Source organism: Castor canadensis, chromosome 6, assembly GCF_047511655.1.
Source record: "Castor canadensis chromosome 6, mCasCan1.hap1v2, whole genome shotgun sequence".
NCBI classification, from domain to species: domain Eukaryota; kingdom Metazoa; phylum Chordata; class Mammalia; order Rodentia; family Castoridae; genus Castor; species Castor canadensis.
Window position 1 is genome coordinate 146,020,063 of NC_133391.1, and position 13,734 is coordinate 146,033,796.

The 13,734-nt window shown below is 36.9% G+C and overlaps 1 pseudogene; it reads left to right on the top strand.

The window, feature by feature from the left end:
* The first annotated feature begins 120 nt into the window (after positions 1–120).
* Positions 121–12,733, top strand: LOC109675038 (UDP-glucuronosyltransferase 3A2-like; annotated as a pseudogene).
* The last annotated feature ends 1,001 nt before the right edge of the window (positions 12,734–13,734 follow it).

Below are 13,734 nucleotides of genomic sequence, written 5' to 3' on the forward strand. Positions count from 1 at the left end.
GCAGTGGAGGGGGTGAATTCAAGTATGATATATTTGATATAAGACTCTTTGTCAATGCCACAGTGTACCCCGATCCAGCACAACATTAAAGGAAAAAGGAATTTATTTGTGCTTTGAAACATGGAACAAGCTTGTAATTCTAGTAATGCAGGCCTGAGGAAGGAGGATCCTGAGTTCAAGACAGCCTGGCCTATATAGTAAAAGCATGTCTCAAAACCACACAAATAAAAAATGCATATATCACTTTAAGTAATAAATATTAACTTTTCTAGAGGAGAAAGAGCAGGAGTTATGGATGCAACCAGACTATTATTATCACTCTGGTGTAAAGCTGACTAATTGTCTCACACTTTATCACTCTCTCTTTTCCACCTGTGAAGCAAAAGTAAAGGCTATTAGTTTAAAGTTGAAAGTGAAATTTTCCATAAATTTAAATTGGAGAAATGTCCCCAAATCATTGTAAAGACACAATAAGTACTATCAATTCAACAACCCAATGAATAAAAAAGGAAAACCAAAAACAAAGAGCAAAATTTTAAAAAACGAAATTTCCTAGAGGGGCATAATTAATGGAACAAAACAACTTTGTTATGATTGTGCTAATATTAAATCTATGCAGTGTGGTATGTTTACCTTTACAACCAAGTGATATTTCTTAAGTCTCAAAGAGGAAGAAAACCCATATCAGGTTATCAATTTGCTTCCACCTGAAGATCATCAGAAAGTATTTGGGAAGTTTTTTGATTTCTTGGTACAAGTAGCCTCGCACAAAAGGTAATTTGTTCTTATCCTTTGAACCAGTGAGTCACTATTTTAGTTATACAAATGAATAAATGGATGCATGATCCTTTGAGAAAGTTTTAGAAACATAAATGAGTGTGCAGTTAGATGAATGGGGCAATTGATGATGTTTGAGTGGATGGACTGCAGATGGATGGATGGTGGGATAAATGATTGGTTTTAGGGGTAGAGGACAGGTAGGGTGTATAGAGTAGGTCAGTATTTCACTCCCAGTTATCCAGTCAACTTTATCATTTTCCACTACAATCATAAACATAATTCTATAGAAAGACAGGTTTTCTCCTTTCTCTCAACCTTTCATTTACAATCTTTGTATGTAATTTCCACCAGAAACAAGCCAGTATAGAAACATAAGTAGTTCATTTTCTCAGTGTAGAGAAATAAGAACCACTTTTCCCCACTTGTTTTCTCTCCTTTTACTTACGTAAATTTGTAAGTTGAGGAAAATCTAGGAGGTTGAGTTTTTCTACTATGAACCTTCCCCTTTTCAACTGTTAAGAAACTTAAATAACCTGAGATGAAACAATAACAGATGAGCCTGTGTCATTTTGCCCTCACTTGGAATGCATAGAATCTCCATCATCTTCTACCTAAAAGAGAATTAACAGAAATCCATGTCTCTCTTAATTAACTATAGTCCTTTTACCCTCTTCTCTACCCTTGAAAATTCTACTTACCTGGGAAAGCACTACTCAGAGTGGATGTTTTTATTTCAAAGAGAGTTTTTCCTTAACTAATGCGGAAGACTACATTCCGTTCTCCATAGGTCTGAGGTAAGGCACTCATGAGGCATTGAGTTTGTGCTATCTCATGTTGCTAGTTGTATATTTACAAAGTAGAAGTCTCTTCATCCCCAGTTTTGAGCTGTTTTCCCTTCCTTTCCTTTTTCCATTCCTTCACTTTCTTTCTCTTCCCTTCCCATCCCTTTCTCTTCCCTTTTCTTCTTTCCTTCCTTCCTTTCTTCCTCTCTTTCTTTCTCCCCGTCTCCCTTCTTTCCTTCCTTCCTTCCTTCCTTCCTTCCTTCCTTCCTTCCTTCCTTCCTTCCTCTCTCCCTCTTCTTTCTTTCATTCATTCTTCTTTCTTTCACAGTTTTGAGGCTAGAACTCAGCACTTTCTGTCCCAGCCTCATTTTTGAAGATCAGTCAATATGTATATTAAAAACAATTTGAGTTAATGAGAACAATGACTTCCCAAGATTTTATTATTTTATTTATTTATTTAAATGAATTAAATTTCTACTTTTGAGGAATTAATATTGCATTATTGGATACATGCAATATTTCATTTTTGTATCATTATAAAAATGAAAGTATAATTTAAGAGTCTTCCACTGAATTAGTCTACTTTCTACTTCTTTCACAAAATAAATGATTGTTACTGAACTGTAGTTTTGTAGTTTCAAGGGAAACACACCAGCATCAGTTGGACTCTGCCAGAGATTAAATGGCAAGTAGCTACACAACAGGGGGAACACTTGTGGAAACAAGAGACCAAGGAGTGAGACAGGATGCCAGAACAAGGAGCGTCTATAATGCACTTTAAAAAATAACTACCCCATAAGAACTAACCCAGGTTCTTGGAAACTAAGTTAATCAGTTCTGGGAGCAGGATCCCCAATGACCTTCTATTGTGCTCTAACTTCTTAAAAATTCCTGCCACCTCTACGCAGCCACAATGAGGACCAGGTGTGAACATCTCAGTATAAATGACATCTAACCATGAGATTCCCATTGTGATTTGAAGTCATCCTGTCATCCTGTGGCTTTTCCTTACATACTGTGACAAGATGCAATGGTGCAGAAGTAACAGATTGATGAGCTATTGATTTGACATTTGGCCTATGGTTTCCAGAGCACCAGTGCCTGTTACTTATGTCAAGGAACTTCCTCTTCTGCTTCCCATTAACTCTGTAAACATGATTATTTTCTCTACAGGCAATGAGAGGAAATCATTGGAGGAGAATGGTCCCTGAAATAGTATTATAAACAGGACTCTTAATTATCTCTGGCTAAAATATTAACATTATTTTCTGTGGACACTAGAGCCAGGATGGGGTATAAAAGTCTAATAAGAAGTTTCAAGTGTGACTTTTAGTTTTTATCTACATTGACTTGTTTTTCATGTACTTCAGTTCTGATGAAGAAAAATTGAAATTTTTCTTCAATTGAAATTTTGGATTCTAATATTACCATCATGTGTGAGGTAATTGATTAAATCCTAGGTATAGGATTTAAGAAATGTCATCAATAATTATGGAAGATAACATTAATTTGGATACACAAATAAGCAGGGAAAACTGTATAATAACATAAAAAGTTCCTATATAATGAGTTTTAAACAGAACATCACATCATTGTTCAAAGACAAATAGAACTATGAGGTCTGCTGTAGTGATGGGTCCCAGAGCAAAAGAAAATGAATTTGCATTGATGATGGTTGGGATTTAGTTTAGTGGGATAGATGGCAGTAGAAGAAATGGGAAAAATCTAGGGAATAGAAATTACTGGGCCATAATGACAAGAACTAAAGTTCTTTGTTGGAAAGTGGCAAAATACATAGATGGATTCTGACTTTACTGTACTTACCTAGAATATTTTCTTTGAACCTAAATTTCTCCAAAGTAATGTGAAATTCACACTTAAATATTTATTATTGACTTTCTTTATTTTTAGGGATGAATTTCACAACTACTTAAAGCTATATGAACATCTTGGGACTTTATGCAGTGATCTGCTAAGCCAAAAGGACATCACAGATACCAGAAGGAAAGAGAACTTTAACCTGGTATTTTTTTATGTATCAGATCCCTGTTCTGATTGCTGGGAAGCATGGGAAACCACTTGTGTTCTTACTACCTTTGATGTTTATCTGTTGTGACTTTGGGATACCAAGTCCCTTATCTTATGTTCCAGTGTACCTGTCTGTTCTAAGTGATGAAATGGGCTTGTGGGGCAGAGTGAGGGATGTTCTGATGCCCTTGGATTTCTCCATGAAGCAAAGGAAAATACTGTCTGTTTGACAACACCATCAAGGAACATCTTGCAGAAGGGCCTGGGCCAGTTTTATCCCATCATCTACAGAAAGCAGAGTTGTGATTTGTTAACAGTGACTTTGCCTTTGAATTTGCTAGGCCTTTGCTTCCCAACACTGTTTATATTGGAGGCTTAGTTGACAAACCTGTTAAATCAATGCCACAAGTAAGTACATCCTTAATTATTGTGTTAGGATTTTATGCAGAGGATATAATTTGGTTCATAGGTGGTAATTGCCATGAGCCATAGTGATTCTGAGAGTGAAGTAGGCTGACAGAAGGGAGGTCCTAGTTTACATGTGTTCAAGGTAGTGTAATTCCAATAGTAAGCTTTTTCTGACTCTGCCATTGAGGACTCCTCTCTTGCCTACTTTTGTTCAGAAATGGGATTAACCCTTACATCAGTGTTGATATTCTCATTTGTATTTTGTGTGAATAAAAGTAGAATAAAAGTAGAATTTATGTAGAATAAAAGTGCAGTGAGTGCCCAGAACATGCAGGAATTGTATAGGAGATGTACTGTCCACAATGAATGAAAGGACTGTGAGAGAAGGGTGTACCAATGGCAATACTGTGTGCATTGACAGCAAGAAATGTAGCTGTGATGTAATGTGTTCCCAGACTATAAATTTCTGGCTCTTTTTTGCCCACAACCTTCTGATTTCATTCATCTCTAGTGAACCAAGCTATGTACAGCTATTCCGGTTATTGTTTGAGAGCATAGTCTGGACTCAGAAGCACTGCTATTGAAGATTTAAAGGGGGAAGATCTAAGATTGATTGGATACCTATTGCTTATAAGCATTGAGTTGCCATATGTTCAGGAATTAGCATGTTTAACATCCAGCAGACGTGTAGTCATCTTCCTTTCTATACAGGGGTGGCCTGAAATCTCAGGTGATGTAGGTGAATTTCCTACTACCTTTCAGTTTATGGGAGAGAGGGCTTGTTCCGGGACTTCTAGTAACCAAATGTCTGGTTACATAACATTGGATTGCATGAGCAGGAGGAGATATGGAGTGATCTATGGGCAAGATGACTTTGAACTGACGGAAAATGTTTTTAGAAGTGGAACTAGGTGGAAGGCCCTCCGTGTGGGTAAAACAGGTCCAATGTGTAGAGGGGGATGTGAGAGGGACATGAGACTGGGTTCTCTGGGCAAATCTGCTAGAGTAGACTAGGAAAATATTCAATTACATAAATAAAACTAGGTGAAGTTATTGCATGTCTCATCTGATATGATGGTTATACCATCATTGACACCAAGAGAGATGTAGGAATTGTTAAGAAAGAATAATGAGAAGAAAGGTTTGAAGAAATATTTAATAAAAAAGTGGGAAAGATAAGTATAATATTAGTGCCTTGGATCACAAGCTTCCTTAAGAATCATTTGAGTATGGCAACATAGCTGGTATGGCAATCTAATATTAGAATAAAAAGACTCAATATCAAAAATTTTCAAAGAAGGGAAGAAGGGCTTACATGCTAATATGAAATTTTATGACAGTAATATTCTTCCAAATTTTGCAAGTCTCAGAAAGCTGACTAAAACCTGGACAATGAGGACTCCAACCTGTTCTCTGCTACCCATTAGCACCTTCTTTCAAGCCTTAAAAGTATGCAAATCTGTATACCTCCCAGGGCCTAGAATGGGCAATGAGGATAACCCTAATAGTAGGGTAGGGTTTTAATGAAGATAGATACTCCCATCAATCCCACCTACGCAATTTCACAAAATATTGTTGGACATAGACTTTCAGGATCTCTAACTTGTATAACACCGCTTGTATTATAAAGGTTGTTGTGGTGGCTGATAACCTAAAGCCCTTTTCATACTCATTCATGATTACTTAATGTATTACTTAATGTAGTCATAAATACTTAATGTACTTATGTGGGAAAATGCATCTGGAGACTTCTAGTCCATCCTGTCAAATAAGTATGAGCACAGTACAGATGAGCATAATGTCCAAAAGACTATGAAGGAAGTTTTTGTTAGTCAGTACAAGGCTCTACCAGTGTTTAGTAAATGGTCTACTTTCATTTCATGGCTGCCTAACTTTCACAAAGAATGGTGGTTCTTCCTTTCTTTTGTTCTCCTTTCTAGGATCCAAAGAACTTCCTCACCAAGTTTAGGCACTCTGGGTTTGTTCTTCTGGTAAGTAAGCAAGTTTCTGACTGGGGATATGCTTAAGGAGATATCCCATCTCCTTTAAGGGGGTGATATGGAATTGTAAGAGTTCTCTAAGGTCCAATGATGTGAAATTGGCCAGAAATGGGCTGGCTTCCTCAGATTAACTTCTTAGGTAAGGAATGCCCAGGACTGCTTCTCTTTTTCCATGACTTATCATTGGGGCTCATCATGGCTCTAATGTCTAGCTGGGCCCTAGTGCTAGCATAAGAATGGGAGCTGCTTGGTGGGATCCGGTGGTTTATGCCAGTAATCCTAGCTTTGGGAGGCTGAGATTGGGAGGCCCAGGCAAATAGTTAGTGAGAACCCATCTCCAAAATAATCAGAGTAAAAGGGACTGGAGGTGTGGCAGATACCTTAAAAGCAACTGAGGCCAATAGGAAAAGGGGAACAGGTACTAGAGAAAAGGTTAGATCGAAAAGAATTAACCTATAAGGTAACACCCACGCACAGGAAATCAATGTGAGTCAATGCCCTGTATAGCTATCCTTATCTCAACCAGCAAAAACCCTTGTCCCTTCCTGTTATTGCTTATACTCTCTCTACAACAAAATTAGAAATAAGGGCAAAATAGTTTCTTCTGGGTATTGAGGGGGTGGGGGGAGAGGGAGGGGGCGGAGTGGGTGGTAAGGGAGGGGGTGGGGGCAGGGGGGAGAAATGAACCAAGCCTTGTATGCACATATGAATGATAAAAGAAAAAAAAAGGATCAGTTAGAGATGAATCAGAAAAAAAAAATGTTAAAATGCCTGCTTTGCAAATGAAAAGTCCTGAGTTCAAACTCCAGTTCCACCAAAAAAAAAAAAAAAAAAAGAATAGGCTGCTGATAGGATTGTATTGTGCTGATAGCACAATACAATCCACTGGAAGATAAGTTCCCTGAAAGACAAGTTTTGAGACCAATTCTTCTTATCCATAGTCTTTCAATTTGCTCTAAAGAAGGGTGGAAGAGGCAGTTATAACCTGGAAATACAGAAGTGTCTTGTTTAAAGTAGAGACTGAAAACAGTTATGAGAGATGAAAAAGAGTCAATGCAAGAAGAGAGGGATGGATGGATGGATGGACTGGCTCAGAACATCCTTGGCTTGTAATGCTGATCTATAGCTTTTCCTGGTCTCTGAATATCAGATTGATTGAGGCTCAACTGAGGAATCTCTATATAGTCAGAAGATTTGGACATTCCACCCTTGTGTCTTGCTCACTTAAAAATCAGTGAATTCTTCTCTAAAACATACGTCAAAGTCCCCTTGGTATTCCTTTATTATACAGCCTTAACTAGTGTCCTGAATATTTTCATGCTGAAATGTTCCATTCTCTCTCTTAGTTGCAAGAACTCACCCTAGCATTCATCTTTTTTTTTGTAACCCATGGTAGAATGAGTAGCTTAATGGAGGCCATCCAACATGGTGTGCCCATTTGGATCTGGAATTTTTCCATGTCTTCTATGAACCAAGTGACTATCCTTCCTCCACTGACTTTGCCTTGATGGGCAGGAGGAGATGGGTTTGATCTATGGGTGAGATGGCTTTGCATTAATGGAAGGAATTTAAAAAAAATGACCTTTGGAGGAAAGGCCTCCCATGTGTGGACCCAAAGTGTGAGTGTGGAAGTGAGATGGCCATGAGGCTGTGTTCTCCGGTGATGCTGGCCAGAATTATACAACTATTGATCAGTCAGATAATAAGAGCCTTCACCTGACAAGAGATTGTGTCAGGTATTGGCACACACAGAGAGATGTGGGAAATATTAAGAACAAAATAGTGGGAAGAAATATTTTGAAGCAATAATTCACAAAACACTGTGAAACCTAAGTTGTTGGGAATTCAATTATAAAGCATGCTTAAGAAACATCTGACTATTAAAGGACTTCTGGGGTGGCTATCTAATATCAGAATAAATAAATTTTATATTAAAATGCTACAAAAGTCAAATAAGGACTTCATATAACAATACGAAATATTATGTGTCCAATTATAATAGTATCAGTATCTTAAAATATCTGAAACAATACATTGATCAAGAAGATTTAAGAACTATATAATATACGTATTAAACAACAGGTCATGAAATCTATGAAGCAAAAATGTGTAGAACTGACAGGAGAAACAGACATCTCTACAACAATAGCTTGTAACAGAAACATATGGATTACTCTAACCAACAAAAAAATGCACATTCTTCTCAAATGAACATGGCATATTTGTCAAGATAGTCCATTATATATGTTAGGCCACAAAACAAATCTTACAAAATTTCAAAAGGGTTTATTTACTCTTACAAAGTATCTTTCTGATCACAACTGAAGGAGATGGATATCAACAACTGGAAAATTCACCAATAAGTGAAAAGGAAACACTACACTCATAAACAACTGATGAGACAGAGAAAAAAAATAAGGGGGAAATTTGAAAATATTAGATATTATTTAAAAAAGTGTAATTTAATTTATGGACTACACCAATGTAGTGTTCAGACTGAAATTTGTAACTGTCAATATCTCCATCAATATACCGAAGATATTTAAATAACCTATTCCAGCAGGGTAAGGAACTAGATAAAGAAGAGAGATCTACACTCAATGATGGTAGGAGGAAGGAAATAATAAAAATCATAGTAGGTCCAAATGGAATAAAGAATATAAAAATAATTGAGAAATCACAGAAATCAAATTGGTTCTTTGAAATGAGCAACATATTGACAAACTTTTATGTATAGCCATTAAAAAATAACCCAGAAGAGTCATACAACTAAAAGTGAAAGTTTGGACTTTTTTTCAGTTAAAGCCATAAGGTTATAAGGGAATATTATGAACAATGGTGCATCAACCAATTAAATAGCTTAGCTGAGATGACAAATTCTGAGAAGCACATATATTAAAAAACTGACTCAAGAGCAAGTAGAAAATGTTAGCAGACCTGTAAATAGATTGAACCAGTAATCAAAAATTTCTCAAGAAAAATATTGTAGGACCACCTGGATTAAGTGTTTTAAGTATTTAAATAAACATCAATACCATTCTTTCTAAAAACCCTTGAAGTTATTCCAGAGGAGGGAATACTTCTTATCCCATGCTGCAAAGTCATCATTACTCCTATTTCAGAGAAAGGGACATCAGAAGAAAAGCAACGACAGATCCAACATGTGAAGAAATTAGATCACAACTACATTGCTGGTATGAGTGAAATGATACAACTGTTGTGCAAATCAGTTTGGAGTTCTTAAAAATTGAAAAGGAGTACTGGAGAAATGGCTCAACTGGTAGAGCAGTGATCTTAATCCCCAATAATGCAAAAAAGAAAAAAATACACACACACATACACACACACAACCAGTGGTTATATCACCCAGCCATTCTAATCCTAAGCCTCACTTTAAGCAATTGAAAACAGTTACTCAATTAAATAATTGTACATGTACATTTATGGGAGTACTGTTCACAATAATCCAAAACTGAGAAAGTCCTAGTGTTCATAAATGGATGTATGCAAAATAAATTGTGATATATATATATACAAATATATAACATACATCCATTTATTGTATATAGCACATATTCATATATAATATAAATGAACATTTTCAGCCATAACAGGGGTGAAGAAATGATATAAAATACAATGTGGGTGAAACTTGAAAATGGTCTGTTAAGTAAAAGAAGCCAGAACAAAAATTCACTTGTTTGTCATTCCATTTGCATAAAGATTCAAAAATAGACATTATGCAGTCCAAAGAATCAGATTTGGTGGTTGCAAGGCGCCAGGGTGGGGGAAATGGAGAGTAGCTCCTTAAGGATAAAGAAGTACAAAACTCAAATATTAATTATAAAAACCAAGACTATAAAATAAGCACAGTGTGTGCCGGGGGTGGGGGGGCTGATATTGGGAGGGGAGGGAGAACTAAGGAGATTAGGGTGACTGTATATGGTAGATGGACTTCATATACCTATATGAAACAGAACTAGAAAACCTTTTGCAATTGCTTTAAGTGAGGTGGGGAGGGGGCTCGGGGGAGGGGCGATAGGGGTAATGTAACTAACGCACAGTGTAAGTGTAATCTGAATTGTCACTATGAACTGCCCCCCATATCATGAATATATTCTAATAAAAATTTATTTAAAACATTTTGTTAAAAAGAGGTATAAAATTATACAGAGGTGGTGGCTACATAGAATTTTGTGTTTTTGTGTGTGTGTTTTGACTTTATTTTACTACATAGAATTTTGAATGTACTAAACACAACTATATTTCTTATTTTAAAATGAAATTGTAATACTTCTTTAATATGAATTTCACTTCCATAAGATAAACCTGTCATCTGGTCAACACAAATAAATACCATGTCCAATGTGATGGATCTGATGTTTAATATCTTCTAAAGTATCTTCTCAGGTATTTCTGATTTTAGTCATGGCCTCAGCTATTGATATAGGGGATGAAGTAAAAGACCACTGAAACAGAATGTCATGAAATATTCAAACAGAACATGGTAAGTGATACATTAACTGTAGTGGCAAGGAAACATATCCTGTCCTGCTTCTAATTCTCATGAAAATAATGTCCTTCCACTTTGCCAATTCAGTCTTGATCCATGTGTGATCAGCTGAATGTAATACCTTCAAATCTCCATATTTCCCAGGACCTGGGTGATGAAGGTGGAAGCAATTTCAAAGAAAGATATTCTCAACCATCACATCTTACTTATTCCACAAAATATTGTTAGACATACACATTCAGAATCTAGAATTCTTGGTGCTTGATATGAGTACCTCCTGTGCAATAAATGCTGTCGCAGGTGGTGGCTGAGAGCTTAAAGCACTCTTTATACTCATCTTGATTATTTAAAATACTCATATGGGAAAATGATTGCAAAGGTGTTAGAAAAAACTTCTAGGCTATCCAGACAGAAGGAATATGAAGACAGTCCTGAGGACATTGCCTATAAAATAGGCTATGCAAGAAGTTTCAGGACAGTGAGCACAAGCTACTAATAGAGGGACAAGCTTAGTAAACAGTCTGATTTTCACTTCATGACCACCCTATAGGCTGTCACAAATAATTTTGTTGCCTCCATTCATTTGATGTCTTCATAGGACCTGGAGAAATTCATCACCAAGTTTGGAGAGTCTAGTTTCATCCTTGTGGTCCGGGCTCAATAGTGATCCAGAAAGAAAATAAGGAGATGAATGGTGCCTTTGTCCACCTCCCTTAAGGGGCAATATGGAATTGTAAGAGTTCTCATTGGCTCAAATATGTCAAATTAACCTTATACATGAAAATCATGGACTGGCTTCTTCATAATGACCTCTTGAGTAAAGACTGACCACTTTTGCTCCTTTTCATTGACATCTTTAGGGCTGGCTCCTCAGGGCTCTGATTTAGCTGTGCATTTATGCCAGCACATGAAACATTTGCTGATGGGTAAAGATAACTCTCCAGAGAGCAAGAAATGTGCAGCCAGATGGAGTTCCTACACTTCCATACTGGTGAAAACAGCTATTCCTTCCTATTTTCCAAACTGGATCAGGCCTCAACTCTATGACCAGAAGTAATATTCTGTTGTTATGACCTTAGCTCTATTGTATTGGGTGCTGAATATTATAACATAAAAAAATACATGACAATATGTGAACTGCAAGGTCATATACTGAGGTGCATGTTGCCAATGTTTTCAGTGACTTTCTGAGCATTTGTTACTCAAACATATGTGCATATACATGTATCCTCTTTATTCACCAAGGATGTGAACAATGCATACCTTCACAACACTGAAGCCAACAGAATTGGAGGATATGCCAAATATTTGAGTACAATGGAGTAACCTCATGGCAGGTTATTAAGTCCATTATGCTCCTTGGGAAGAGAGAGCTCCTTATGCTCCAATAGGGCATGGTCACTGTGCTTTTAGGTATCTCCCACTGCCACACTTAATGACTGTATCAGAGTTACATGATGAAGATTATGGCACAAAATCAGCTAGCGAATTTAAGAGAGATTTTCTTAGATTTAAATCATAATCCATGCACTAGGGAAAATATTCTGATTTTCTAGGACATAAGTAGATATTGTGAGCGACACAGTTTGAGATCAATTCTTCTTTATCATCTTTATCAACAGTAATTTTGGTTTCCCCTGAATATGTGCAGAACAGACAGAAACTGGAAACCTGAAGGTTCTATCATTCCCTGATTTCAGGCTTCTCTTAAAATAGGACAGAACAAACTATAAATTTTATGAGAGATGTGAGATGGGGGAAGCAGAGAAGGGAAACTGAGATGAGTGAGATGAGTGTTGTGGGGGGAGGAAGGAAGGGAGGGAGAGAAAGAGAGAATGAATAAAAAGAAGGATGAGTCCATATATACAGAGGGAAGGCTGAATTTTAAATGCTTGGAATACCCACTGTCGGCCATTTCCCAAGTAAAATCAATGGATGCATTCTGTGAAACACACCTTAAGATCTCCTGGCACTGTTTTGCTGCAATGATGTTATCAAACTTTTATCTTGGTGCTCCAAATCTTTGCATCCTGAAATGTGCCTCCTTTATTTGTGACAGCTCCCTCTAACATCCTTCTACTTGTCTTTCATGGTGCATGATTAGCATAATGCAGGATATCCAGCATGGTGTGCCCATGGTGGGGATTCCAGCCAATGAATAGCAACCCTAAAACATGGTTTGAGTACAAGCGAAAAAAAGTTGCTTCTCTACCTTCAGTTAAGCTCAAGCCAGAAATATTGGTACTGAAGATGAAATAAGTCATATAAGACAAGATATCCACAGCTCTTTAGGACTGTAGTCTTTTACCCTAATAATAAGGGATATATATGTATATATTTTTCCGTAAAGATGAGTTTTCCAGGACACTGAATTATGTGTGTGTGTGATGACAACTGACTTGTGTCCTCTGATAGCAATACCAGAACAATTTAGGTGAGATGCTGAGAATAACTTTTTTACTTTATGGTGTCGAGGACCCCAAACTACCTACATACGACTTATTGGAGATTACTAATACTTGGGATCCTTAGAGTAGATTACCATTTGGCACAGGAGTTACCTTTTTGTTCTACAAACACACCACACTCTTCTCCTCTTGGCCATTTGTCTGTGCTGCTCCTTTACACCCCTTCCCTTCTCTTCAGATGTGGTTTCTTTATGATACTCAAGTCTCATCTCTAATTTCACCTTCTTAGAAGGCTCATCTCTGATAGTACCCTACTCTCCTACTCACCCATTAACATTATTTACTTCTTAATACTCTTAAAGTTTGCAATTATTCCATTTCTTCATGTTTTCATTTATTTTTGTCCCCTCACTTAAAGAGCAGAGAGCAAGCTCCATGAGGACAGCAACTCTATTCAACTCTACTCATATTGCCTAGCATAGGGTCTGCCACAAAGTAGGTAGGTAGTGAATTTCAGTTAAGTGATGCAGTAAAAGGGGCACAGTAAACTCCAAGGTGAATAATTGCTAATCCAGCATAGAGACCTCATGTGAAGAGACAGAAACACATTTTATTCCTTATAACCAAGATCGGCTGAATAACTTACATGAATTTTAAGGATATAATCCTGAATCATATTTCAAAGTTTTACATTTTACCTTGGACATAAGAAACACTCAAACAGGTCTGGGCATACTGAGCAACAACAAAAACTACATAGTTTGAGATTCTTAGGTAGGAGAGTTGTTAAGCGTTATGCATAACACCTTATCATT